The sequence below is a fragment of the Xiphophorus maculatus genome, chromosome 17, assembly GCF_002775205.1.
Source record: "Xiphophorus maculatus strain JP 163 A chromosome 17, X_maculatus-5.0-male, whole genome shotgun sequence".
NCBI lineage: Eukaryota > Metazoa > Chordata > Actinopteri > Cyprinodontiformes > Poeciliidae > Xiphophorus > Xiphophorus maculatus.
In genome coordinates this window covers 10,183,780-10,197,624 of record NC_036459.1, presented here as the reverse complement: position 1 = coordinate 10,197,624, position 13,845 = coordinate 10,183,780, and the positions used below count along the sequence as shown (strand labels likewise).

The 13,845-nt window shown below is 38.8% G+C and overlaps 1 protein-coding gene across 1 annotated transcript in view; it reads left to right on the top strand.

Annotated features, from left to right (window-relative positions):
• Positions 1–541: 541 nt before the first annotated feature.
• LOC102228193 (non-muscle caldesmon-like) overlaps positions 542–13,845 on the top strand; it is a 62,411-nt gene continuing 49,107 nt past the window's right edge. The window contains exon 1 of the mRNA XM_023349747.1: positions 542–657. The gene's annotated coding sequence lies outside the window, so the exon portion shown is untranslated. The remainder of the gene's footprint in view (positions 658–13,845) is intronic.

The following is a 13,845-nucleotide window of genomic DNA, read 5'->3' as shown; positions in this document are numbered from 1 at the left end:
AAAAGATCATACTTTGAAAGGCAATTATATCAAATATTAAGGAAGAACATGGGCTTTTGAATTTAAGGAATTGTGATTGTCTTCATGAAAGTTGAAATAATCCAACAAAATCATCACAGCATTCATTCAGCAACCCTAATTGATCTGAGCTGCTGCTTTGTTTGCTTATGCCTTGGGCCTTTTTCTGATTGAGTTATTTTAATGTAAAATGCACGCAAGGCCTGTATGTGATCTGCTTAGATGGATATCTTCTTTTTTTTTTTATCTCAAAATGTTTATGAAAAAAAAAAGCAAAGACCTTATTTTACTCTTTATAGCTCTTTCAGATTTAAAGAGCTCTGCATAAGTTTTCAGACTGTGGCTATATTTCATGTTTTCGTTTTGACTACAGTGAGTCTTTGCAGGAATTTCTACATTTTTTTATTTTTTTTCACGTTTTAAAAACAGTCTGAATAGCTCGGCCCAGACAAAAAAGAAAAAAAAAACCCACCAAAACGTTGATGGCGATTATGTCTTCTTAAAGGGAGGGGCTTGAACGGGGTATTCGGTGCGGTTTTAACATTGAGTGTAGCAGAGGATCAACTGCAGACTGGCTCCCCTTCCTCTCCTCTCAACCAAACTCCAGAGCTCTACTTTTATCCCGTTAAAGATCCACAGGTAAGCCCCGAAAACACTTTTACAAGCGATACAAAACCTCCTTTTTGTTAGCGGGAAAAAAAACAAAAAAACAAACAACAACAGAGAAAAGATGATGCGACAACTTTTTTATTTATTTATTTATTTATTTTTTAAAGCAGCAAAACGAGGGCAGACTATATCCCACCGTTTCTTTCCAGAACATCTTTTGTTTGCTGTCTTACGCCACCGCGGGGCAAAGGAAAGTCATGTGGCGGCGGCGGAGTGTTGAACTTTTTCGCGTCCAAGCAGCGAAAACGCACAAAGAAAGGCGAATGTCCGCCCCTTTAATGCGCGCTCGTCTCTTTCTGATTCTTATCGGACAAAAGTATGAAGGCGAAGCAAGAGAGGTGGAGGGTGTGAAGGGGGGCTGTGTCCGACCAACCCTGGACAGATAGTGGCCGACATGACGCTAAGCTACCGCTACATTCCTGGCAGAATGTCGCACAATGATTTGTTTGAGCCCCTTCCAGGGTTATTGTCCTACAGCGCAGTGTCAATGTGTTGAAAGTACTGAGTGTAGTTAAAGGGACCGTTTTTAACCACTGTAAAAGATAGTCTTGTTTGTCATTTGTAAAAAATAAATACATTTTAAAAAATTCACAATAAGAACACAGGTGGGTGTTTTGATGTGTGAATTTCCATTACAGGGTTTAACAAAATTAACGCAAGAAAGATGCGAAGAAAAAGGAAAGGAGGTAGATATTGCTTTGTTTGTATTTGGGTTGATGACGTCACAAGGGCCAGAGTGGGGGGAGAAAAGGAAAAAAGCACCATCTGGTTAATTCCACTCTTGGCCAGTTTCCTACTAATTTCAGATCGATTTTGCACCTTCTCTTTTCTATTGTATATTATTTTCGGACAACTTATTTCCATTTATAATGGTTATTATCCCAGTTGTGATCAGTCTGCTCTAATGTAAAATAACTCTATGATCATTGATCAAATCAAAATTAGTTTAAAAAGCCTCCAGCTGGTAGATCTTAAAAATTGATAAGGGTGAATGGTATCAGGAAAATATATAACTGGAGTGCCATTGGTTAAAAATAATTGTAGGGATTAACCAACATTTTCCTCACCATTGTCTTCTGTTACCACTACACAATGTCCCCACCACTCTCTGTGACCTTTAGCCTCTCAGCCAATAGAGCTATACATCAGATATGAGTTTTAAGGGCAGTCAGAATCCATCCAACTGGCTAAATATATCATCACTGTGCAGACTTTTAAGTTTCTGACATTTGAACTATGACAACGTAGCAGATGTTTTGTCCTTTGCTATTGTGCTATCTTCACAGTGACACAGCAGTAACGACTGCCGTTTTTTTTTTTTTTATAGATTGGAGCTTCGATTTATTTTTAATTGTGTAACTGCAACGTCCCTCAGGCAATACAAATTGATGCAGGATTGGCAAATCGCTCCATTTTATTTCTATTAAAGGAATCTAATTGTACAGACTACAAATTGTGAATGTTTTTTTTTTCAATAAACATTATAGCACATGAGAGACTTTTTATAAAATGTTAAAATTGATTTGCAAGCTTTTCAACCCAATGTGTGGGAGAGAATATTGACCTAATGACCTCTGTCACAGGTAGCAAAGCTATAGCTAACAGCAAAAATGATGGTCTTCAGAACTTTTACAAGGTATCAGTTTGTTAATATTACTTTGTGAATTGTGCCATCTGTGCATATTTATCACTCATAAAGTGAACAAGTTCCCGTATTCTACTTGTGTCACCTAAAATAGTTACATGATTTGCCACTACAGCCTGAGCTCACACTATCTTTATATTAACAACTTCTCTTGTAGACAGTTTACCAAGTTGCAACAGCTCTGTAGGAGACAGTGTTGTGACTTGAAAGTCATCTAAAATGTTTGGTAACCTTAATTTTAGGTTACCAAGCAATTTTAGGTAAACTGGTCACTCCCCAGTATCTGAAAGACCTTTAAAAAGTTGGAATAGTGTGATGGAACAACACTTTTGCAGTTATGAAAAGATGACCTTCTGAACGCCTGAATATGCCTTTGTACTTGCGACTAGTCTGCAAGGTTTTTATAACAACTTGGTTTGAAATGATTGCTGAACATCTCTGAAATCTTGCTATTCCAGTCTGACTTGGTCTTCTTCACAAAACACTTGTGAAAAAGACCAAGGAGTGTTTTATAGTTTCCCAAGTTTTCCTGAAATCCATGTAAAATCTTCCAGTGCGCTTATTGCAGGGTAGTGAACACCTGTCAAGGAATTTTGTTTTGTTGAAAACATGCAGATAAAAAGGACAAAACAAGAAAAACATAATTGAAATATTTTTGAGTATGTAATTTTTTTTAATCTAACTGTTAACAGTACGTTGCATCAAATAAAAAAAATGCTGTTCTGTAGGTATAAAGGTGTACTGTACAATGAATTCGATTGACTTTCAGAAAGTCTCAATTGTTGCTTTAGTATCTGGGAAATGTGAAAAGAATGGAACTAGAAAACCACGGACATGTCAGATGTTTCTGAAGGCTTTTTGGCCTCGGAGTACTGATAGTTTTTTGTGATACTATATCTGATAAGTTGAGTTGGGCTTTGGAAAATGTGTGGAGAAAGCCCCTTTGCTCCTTATAAGGTCCAGCTTGGTGACAGATGATTGGATTCGTCTCTGAAATTCAGTAATTTTTTAGAGTGGGTCAACATTTTATATCCCGACAGTCTGTGCCAGGAATTGGTCATTAAGACCAATTTTGCAGACTTTACTGTGTGAAAGAAGACTCCAAGTTCTTGATAAAATAATTATCATTACTCATAAACCAACTTGAGGTTTGTACATTTTGTACATTTTCATCTGTTCCCCCAGATCAAAAGTTGTTGGGAAGTAGTGTAACAATTGATTAAGTTTACGAGATGAGGTGATGCACAGTATTTAGGTCAAGAGAATGAGAGAAGGTTTAAAGAACTTTTTTTTGAGAAAGCTAGGAACCTCCCTCTTGTTCATTTTCACAAATACGTAAGGCTCAACATAAAAAGCTGTAGTCATTGCAGAATGTTCCATATGTAACATTTATGCCTCTCTAACTCTACACTAGTTCTAATGTCCATTGAAAGTAGTCTAATTTATGTGGCATTACATCTTGTCTGTCCCTCTCAGCTTTTTATTTTTTATTTTGACCCTAGTATCTCAAATACTGCTCCACAGGCAACTGAAAAGTGGCTGTTAAGGAGTTCAGTTCAGATTTTATTAGCCTAACGGTACATACTGTGCACAAAAAGAGAAATTTCTTCTTTCACTTGAGGTGGCAAGAACAAAGTTCTTTCTGACCAGGACATTTCATACTTCTCAAGAACTGAAGTGCAACATTTGTATATAATTGTCAGACACAAGACGAGAGAAAAGTTCTGTCAAATGAAAAGAATACATTTTTGTTATTGTAGAGCATGCGTAGCTGTTGAGTAGTGAAGACCTTAGAAAAGGGAGGATCCCATGCAGGCTAGACCCATTAAACAAACTGTACAGTTAGTTTCAGAAGTTTCAAGGCTGTTGCTAACTTTGGCATTGTCAGTAGCTAGCGTTTAGCCGATAGTTTCACAGCTGCTACACACAATATTTAAGTGGTTAGGGCTTCTTGTTGTCAGTTTGCCTGATGAGCAGTTTTTGTCAGTCAACACAATGTGACCATGCGTCATGATAAGAATTGCAAATATAGATACATCAGGGTATGAACTTTGAACGTCTTTGTCGAGGCTAAATATGGACGGGGCCTATTGGCTGAAAAGACAGGCTGTTGCTAACGTGCTTCTGTCTAAATAAAAACAAGAAGTAGGTAAACTTTTGTAGCCCTTAAGATTTGTTTGGGATGTGTAGCTACTTAAATAAGCATTGTGTTGGGTTTTAAAATTTTTTTTTAACAAGAATGTGTAAACGCTAAGTACTAAACAAACCCAGAAATCTTTGTCTTGCTTCTTATGTTGCATTTTTGTATATATATACTGTATTTGTATAATATACCAAAAATAACACAGCAAAGTTTTAAACTAGCTAGAAACTTTCCACACATTGCTTCTTTTTTTTTTCACACACCACTTCTCTTATATGTACAACACAGCTGTAAGTTCAACGAGTGCTACTTTGAGCAAACGGTTTCAGTTGCTTACAAGTGACTTTTAATTATATTTTTCTTCTAAACTGTCTTGCCAAATTGCTTATAATTTTCTCCATGGTAACATGTAATTTTAAAAAAGCTGACACTCAATATTTCAAGATCCGGTATGTGTCGTCATTAAATAAGAAGTTTTGTTTTGAGAAAACTTGAGAAATTCTACCCTATTTGCACAAGCACTATCTTGTAGCCAGACATTGTTTTTAGTTGTTTTTTTTGTTGTTTTTTTTGCATGCACAGACCTATAAGACTGGCTCTATAGAGGCTTGTGTTAAACTGCGAGGTTTAAGCTTAAACCTGTGTTCTACTTTGTACTCAGAATGGGATTGTATAATTGTCCCAATATGATCTTGGTGCCGTGGAATCTGGAGGTAATTGCACGGAGTGATAACAGAGGTTTGGCAGTGTGGGGGCGAGGGCCTGGGCCAGGGTTAGGGCTGGGCGGGCAGGATGTAGGGAACACAGCCATGCATTTCCGGAGTCTGGCTCTGGACTACCCGGTGCGGTGAGGCCTTGCATTTACTGTACGTAGCTTTCATTTTTCTCCCAATCTGCATTTTCCATCCCATGTTTTCCTTTAATTAAAATTAGACGTCAGAGTCTGGGTTATTTTGCCTCATTCTCATTACAATCAGCAAGTTGCAGCGGCATGAAGCATGTTTTGCATGCGTAAAGTGCATGTGGTTGGTTTGTTATAGTTTGATGACTAATTGAATCCAATACAGAATCAAGTTCCAAAGCAAGATTCCAGCGTTTTCTTGCGAAGCAGTTGTTGTTTCACCACCGCTGAGCTAAAGCAGCCAACCGAGCGGCAGAGTGAAGTTGAAAAATATTGGAAAACTGGCAGAGGGAATTATCCCAACACAAATGACTGGACCATTCAGTCCTGTTCTTTAAAAAAAATGGATGGTGAATGTAAACTAGATCCAGCATTAAAGCTTTCCAAATGTGGCTCTTAGTATCCTGGCGATTGCATGCTGACATGTCAGTTCAAACACACATTGTTTCTACACAGCAGGTGCCAAAGCTATTTTCTGGTTTCTCCTCACAACAGACAAGTGAAGCAATGTCAAGCATGTTTTACGTGCTGCGGTGTAATTTCGGGAGGATTTGTTTGTCGTAATGATACCGTTTGAAAGTGATATTCGGCACCACCATGTATACCGAGAAACGCAACAAATGTGTGCTTTTTTATTTTATCAGTCATGTCCTTGTCGTCCATGAGCTGTGGTTGTTTTGGGAAATAAGTCAGTTTAAGGTTTTAGGGTTGTGTTTTCTGGACAACAAACAGAAGAGGAGAGGGTTTTGGCTCAGTCGTAACTGACGTGCCGCTCGAGCTGCTTGTGGGACCTTGGCAGTAGACTTGAGGTCAACTGCCTTGGAATTCTATACCATGTAATTTGAACGAGCAGCATCCAGAACCGCAGTCTTAAATTGTGTAATATGGTGAGCTTGGACATACCAGCAGATGTTGGGGCGACTAGGAAATTCAACTTGAGTACATCAGGGAGCAACGGTAAGCAAATGTAAGGTTGGTAAGTAAAAGCTGGTAACCTTAGATGCATGAGATCCTCACAGCCTGCCACTGTTGAGTAAAAACACCACGATATTAATTAGGGCTGAAACGATTCTTCGAATGATTCGAGTGCCTTGATTATTAAAATTCCTTGAGAAAATTTACCTGCCTCGAAGCTTCGTTAATTTGTGTTTTATTATTTAGTGCACCGTGTTCCGGCCAGAACATTATTTGCGTTACGCGTAGCTCTGACTTCCGCCTCTGAGTAGTTGATGAAAGCAAACTTAGCGGCATAATGTCCAGGTTTCAAGGTCGAGGGGTTTTATTGATTGATGATAATGCCCGGGTTTATCATCAAACCCTTATTTGGGGGATAAGCATCCCCCAAATAAGGATGCTTATTTGGGGGGACCAATAAGCATCCTTAAAATGACTGACGCGATGCCTGGAGTACGGCAGCCTTTCTCCTCCGGGAGCTGCTGGTTGAAAGCGAATGGCGCGAAGAGCGCTGCGGGATTATTTATACAGGTGAGCGGATAGACTGAACACGGCGGGCGGCTGAGTAGCTGATGGTTACAGTGTAAGTGTAGCTTTACAGACAAACCGCACAATAAATTTCATATCATCCCGGTCTCAACAAACGGGTGGCGGAAATCGTCGTGGCGGTACATGGCTGGTAGAGGAGTTTCTGAGTGTGACGAACATAGGTGCCGTAAATATCCCGTATTGTCTATGTTATTGTCGTCTATCCCCTGGTCTATTTCCTCCCCTTCATCCCCATCTTACGTTCGTTAGTTTGCCTGCCCCCCACCACCACCACCCCAAACCCCCCACTCTAGAGGACATTTCCCGTATTCTCAAACCCAAAGCTTGACTGAAGATGAATACATAAACTCAAAGCTGGAGTATAGACATTTTTTATAAGCGTATTTGTGAGCCTGCCTCTTTATTATTAAATTGAATATAATTTCAGATTTTTGTATAACTTCAGGTTAACTTAGAAAGCGAGCTATTATTGTTACCGGTTAGTTTTCTAAACTACAAAAAAGTAACTGTTAGGGATGCTCAAATATGAAAAATTGGACTGATATTGATATCCGATAGTAACACCAGTGGTATGCCAAATTTATCAATAATTTATTTGATTTTTTAAAAATTCGATTACTCAATTAACCATAAGAATAATCGATAGATTACTTGATTACTAAAATATTTGATTACAACAGCTCTAATATTAATACAGCAATTTAAAACAAAACAGACAACACATTGTAAACGTTTTTATTTAGAAATTACAGGTATTAGTTATTCTCATCATTAGAAGTAGGAATAACAAGAAGCACTCCTGATTTGGTTTATCTATTTACCAGTTCATATTAAAATTTTGAACTAGATTGGAACAAAGGTTGTCCATAGTCCCTGAAAAATATTAAATATATGTTCAACACAACAGGAATAAAGCTGCCAAATTTAGCAATGTTGCCAGTAGAACTGTATGAAAGATTGTAAATGTATTATTGTTGCAGTAATTGTCAGTATTGTACAGAACTGGATGTACTCCAAAAAAGATACATTTTATTTGTACCTTAAATTCAGCCTCTAAAAGCTAGCAAAATACTCCTTGTCAGTCTTTTATAGATTTTATTTTATTTTTCTAACAGAAAAACACTTAAGCTGGCAAAGTCATTGAGAAACTACATTACATTACATTACTTATTAGTGAACACAGAACACAGAAAGATATCAACCCTGCTGAGTTCAATATTTGAGTATTGCAATTCATCGTTATCCCATGCTGTGTTAATATCTTGACCTAATTAGTTTAGCTGGTCTCTGTATTTTCACCAAACAGCAACTACATCAGGAAGATCAAGAAATGGCTTGGTATTTGAATATTGTAAGATCTTTTGTCGTAATTTATCTTTGATTAAAACAAGCAACTGATGCATAGAGTAAGGCATAGGTTGCTATGTGTCTAGTTAATTATTTGGGCATCTCCTCTGGTAGAATAACATAAATGTTTATTGAAGCATTACAGCTGTAGCGTATGTAACCCAGGAAAGCTCTGGTCACTCCAGGACTCTGTAGAAACAGTAAAACAGAAATTTAGAGTTGCTTTAAAATCTTAACTTTTACTAACTTTGGTACACCCTTCTTATTTTCCTTGCAGTTGAGCATGAAGCAGCCATACCAGGAAGCATGGTCCAATTGGATGTGCTGGTATTTTCTCAGACTCTGGTTGTCTCTTGAGGGATAGGGAATGATTGCTATGGTCTCCTTTTTTTCCTGGCCTATTATACATTCACCACCAAATCCAGCCTTATTGAATCAAACCACACTTAGAGTAATCTTCTGCAAGCCACAATTCTATACACTGTACAGCATGAAGGCCTTTATAATGATCCCTTCTCTGTGATCGCACTCTCTCTCTCTCCGTTTCCTTTCTTTCCCCTAACAAACTCTTCAACTTTGATCCTACTGGCTAAATCAGTCATGTGGACCCGAAAACCTTTGTTTGAATTCCTCTGGGCTTTAGTCACACTCTGATGGAAAGGGTATGTTAGATCAGCCACTCGCTCCTTTGGTTTTCTGACTTTAAAGTGTGATCATTCAGAGCCAGATTGCCTAATAGGCACCATGGCACGCTAGTGTTGGTAATTGGCATATCGGTCCACCATCTGCTAGTTGCCAGATGCCCGCTTTGCCAGAGGTTTCATAGCTTTGGAAAAAGAAACAGACAATTCTATTACTGTAGCTGTACTTTTATTGGAAGATTATTTAATTCACGGACAGCCTTGGTTTCTATCTTAAAAGGTAAAAACTCCACTCAGAATCACGTAGCCCAGATTTCAAGTGGATGATTGATTGCAAGCAAGTGAGGTCAGTGCTCCTAAGCAGCACTTCTGATGTCATTCCTCAAAGATGCATGTTTTCTACCCTTTGTTTCCCAAAGCGGGTTACCCTGAGAAATGTGCAACCTTGCTGAGAGGGGGACATTTAGCCTTTAGGCTTCTTCTCATCTGATAAAACAAGCACAGGAAATGTCTCTGTTAGCTGATTGGCCTCGTGTTTTCATTCGCCGACGTCCCACTGGGACTTCAGACGTGTACAGTGTGTCCCTGTGGCAGAGAAACCACCTTACACGTCTTTCTCCAAGCAGCTATTCCAACTTCATCTTTGCCTCTCTCTCCTCTCTGATTCATTTCCACATCTCCTTTGAATTTTTCTGCTTATCCCCAATCATTGCTAAAACTAAACAGGAATAATCAAGAGCCTATCAAATTGGTGTTTTAAAGGCTCGTATTTTAGGGTAATGGGGTAATATGGTCATGTAAACCCCAAAGGAGTGTGTGAAAAATACCATTCAGTGTGTACACATGACTAAATGAGGTCATGCGTTTACAGAGTTTGGAAGTTTAACCATTCAATGAATGGAGCAGGAGTTGGGGAGGGGGTGCTGAAACAGACCGCCGGTTTGCAGGTCTGTTAAAGGCCTGCAGGATTTATACTTGTGGCTTTTCCTAATGTGTTGAAGTGTGCATGGTGATTGTGAGGGACAACGCAGAGAGGCCATGTTGGGTGGCTGCCACCATGGGAGTGAGAACTGGCAAGAGTGAAATTGGACTAGTATGTAGTAATGATGAAAGTGAGGACTTACCTCATCCACATAAAACAATCATTGTGTCCTTAAATGGGTATTCACATTTGTCGGCCCTCTAATTCTTCCCGGATTTAACCTTTAGATCAGTATGGTTTATGTTGTAAGAAATTGTTTATTTTAGGTCTTGGAGTAAAATGGAGTGTTGTAACACGTTCTCAAACAACAGCAAGCAATTGGCATTACATTTATTAGAGGTTGGCCATCTTCGTAGTTGTGTCCTTGGGCAACACACTTCACACCCCTTTCCTACTTCTGGTGCTCAGAGGGCCTGGTGGTTCTGATTGACAATGTTTCTTCTGTCCGTCTGCCACAGGGCAGCTGTAGCTACAATGTAGCTTACCACCATCAGTGTGTGAATTTGGTTATGAATGGGTTAATAGCTCAGTTTAGTGTTTAGTGCTATGAAATCGTCATACATTATAAAGTGCTATATAAGTGCAGGCCATTTAGCATTTGTGAAAACAGCAAGACAGAAGACATTTACATTTGTACTTATGGTTTTTGACTGGTTTAGTGTTGCTAGTAAGGCATATGGAGTATTGTTTGATTGATCAGATACCTTGAAAAATACTTGAGTAATAAATTTTACCTCTAATTGATTGTGTTTGCAAACCCTAAAACCTCTGGTGAGTGCAAATAACGTACATTGTTGTTTTAAATTCCTTGTAGTAAGTTAGCCTTTTCTTACTGGTGCTTTAAATGTCAACCCTTCACATAGTAAACACAAAGTTCACTATATGCACAAATAGTACATTAGAAATCCACGTTATACCATAAGGGTGACTGGCCTTGGCTAAACAAGCTAATAGTGGCATGTATGCTAGCATTGTTACTACTACACGTTTTAAACATGAGCCCATGTTTAAAACCTTTGCTGAAAGTTTTTCATGTGATGCTTACAAAGTGGTTTTCATGAGTTGTGACTTTCTATTACACAAAATAAACATTAATCCAGTTCATTGTTTTTAGATTTGGAAGTATGCTAAAGGTTTTCTTTCTTGGCTAACTCCTGCAACAGTTAAGGCTCTTTTTTATTTTATTTTTTTCCCTTTCAAAAATGCTTGCTAATTTTAGTAAGCCAGAAATAACCACTAATTCCAAACTGGTCAACGTTGGAGGCAGGGCAAGCCTTGTGTTGGCAAAATTACCATGGTAACGCTACCATTATTGAGTTCACTTGAGTAAGGCTTGGATTCATTGTGGTCTATTTTGATATGAAGCTTTTTAATGTTAAGCTATGAGTAGCATTACTGTTGGTATGCTCAGCTGTCTTTAGTGAGCTAGCATCCTCAGCTAATTACCATGATTTCCAAGCTTATTGTAACAATCACTAATTCCTTAAGCCCCATTCTAAATTATTTTTGAAAATGTCTTCCGAAACCATAAATAAAAACTGTGTTGTTACATCTAAACATTAGTGGAAAAAGTGTGCAAACCTTCTACGACTTCAGGAAAAATAGCGATCTGTCATGGATATGACGGACAAAACGTTATGTCATGGTTATAAAAACCATGATGGCACAATTATTCAGTTCCTAACCACAGAGATTTGTTTGTAATTACAATGTATTGTGTTGGCATGTTTTTATGTGACGAAGAAATAGACTTTTTTTAGCGCTTAATTATGAACTGGAATACCACCGCACTATCAACTGGGCTGTTCTCATAATTCAGCTTTACATCCATATCCACCAGCTATAACTATTTATAGTGAACATGACAAAAGTTAGAGACTGAGGGACTTCCTTTCACCTCACATTATTCTGTTTCCTTATGGAAACATCTGGCTTGCTAGCTGCTAAACCCTTAATTTCCTTAACTGAGAAGTTGCTGTCACATGGACATTTAGGCCAGAAGTCTTTTCATTTTCTACTACCACAGTGTAGCAACCGTATTTAGCTTAATTTTTCAACACGTTAACTTGCATGAAACAAAAGTGCTGAGGTTAGCCAAATGTTATCTGCTGTCAACAGTATAATTGTGGAATGTTTATCTATGTTAATGTGAAAAACAAAGGCCTGCAGTCCCACCAGAAGGCACTTACACCCCTTTACTTTTTCCAATGTTATTATTTTGCAGAGTTATTTTAAAATGGGCTACTGTAGAGTAGTATTTTTCTGTGTCAACTAGTAGTGCCCCAAAATGACTAGCCAAGAGCAATTTTTTAGAAATATGTCCAAATTTTTCACAGCCAAGGCTTAGTATTTTCTCCAAGCGCCTTAGGCAGCTGGAGCAGCCTCAGATCTTTTTAGTTAAGTCTCTGCAAACTTTGTACATCTGTTTTGGGGTTATATTCTCCTATTCTTCTTTGTAGAACCTCCCAAAAGCTCAGTTCGCTTGGTCTTTCCAGAAATTTACAGGGCCACTTAAGGATATTCACAGGCTGTTCCTGAAGCAACCCCTTTGTTATCTTGGCCAAGTTTTCAATCACACAACAGTCCTAATATTTCCTCAGAAATTACCATAATAAAAACTGTTCATGCTTGCGTTGCTTCCAAAAGAACAAAGAGAAAATATCCACAATGTTTGATTATTCGTATATCTTATTGATGTGCGAAGAAAACCTGAGAAAATGGAAAAGATGCAGTATTCAAATCTTGGATTAAATTACAAAAGGGGAATAAACAATCAAAACCAAGCTGACCCTATGTGCAAAAGTCACTGCTCCCATTGTTGCATGTGGTGTAAAACGAACGCATCGCTTTAGAAAACGAATATACCAACAGTGAAACATGGTGGTGGTAGTATGATGGTGTGAGAGCTGATTTCCTGTATGAAGATCTTTAGAATGTTCCGTAATTGATGGACCCATGAATTTTGCTTTAACCACACCAATAAGTCAATCTGTGAATGGCAGATTGAAGCTTCTGGAGAGGCGTAGTCAGTCTGAACTTGAATTTGGTTAAGATACACTGGCATTACCTCAAACAGGATGTGTTTGCTTAAAATAAACAACCAAACTCTGAAGTGACTGAAATTCATCCACAAACCCTTGGTCCATACTCCCCTGGTGCTTCTTTTACATCTTAATATGAACTTTGTTGGTTGTTTAAGACTCAAACATTTTAGCAAAGAACCGGCACTAAGTTTTTCGCGCCCTGGTTGGCGAGTCAGGCAGCAGCCCCGACTGGATCCTGTGTCGGAGTTGCGGTAATTGTTTAACTGTGCATTTATAGAGTGTACTCTTTGTGCCTCCTAATCAGAAGCATACCGAGGCATTTACATATGAGCCTCGGAGGATTGCTCAGGAATGTATTACAAGAGAGAAGTGGAGAGCCGGCACTGGTGGACTACTCCATTGTTGGCCCTTCTTCCCACTTTATATGTTGCTGTCCGGTCCGGATAAGAGAGGAGGAGTGTTCAAAGAATAAATGTGCATAAAAATGATTAAGGTTGAAGATGGCATGCGCAGAATAGCTAATGCAAAGCCATTTCTAGCTTGACACTTGGTACCAAATGCGCACGGGGACACTGAGAATAAATTTCTGTTAAAAAGCAGAACTCCATCCGTCTACCTATCCGGAGGCCCTTTTATAGATCAGATCGGTTTTGCGGATTCATTTCGGTATGTATTGGGTAATTTGTCAATTTTTCCCTTCTATACTTTAACTTGGTTCTGGCAAGGTTACAAGGAGAGCAAAAATATAGCCTCAGAAAACCATTTTAATCAGACGGCGCTCCGCGGGGACAGCGGCTGGCATTGGAGGCCTCTTTACCTCATCAGAGCTCTGCCAGCGGTGATTGGGAGAAACACTCAGTCACGTTTTTATTGAATAACCCCGGCTCAATACCAGAGGGGCTTTACTGTAATAGAGCAGCTCTACAGCCGCCGAGGTGACAGCCAAATGGTA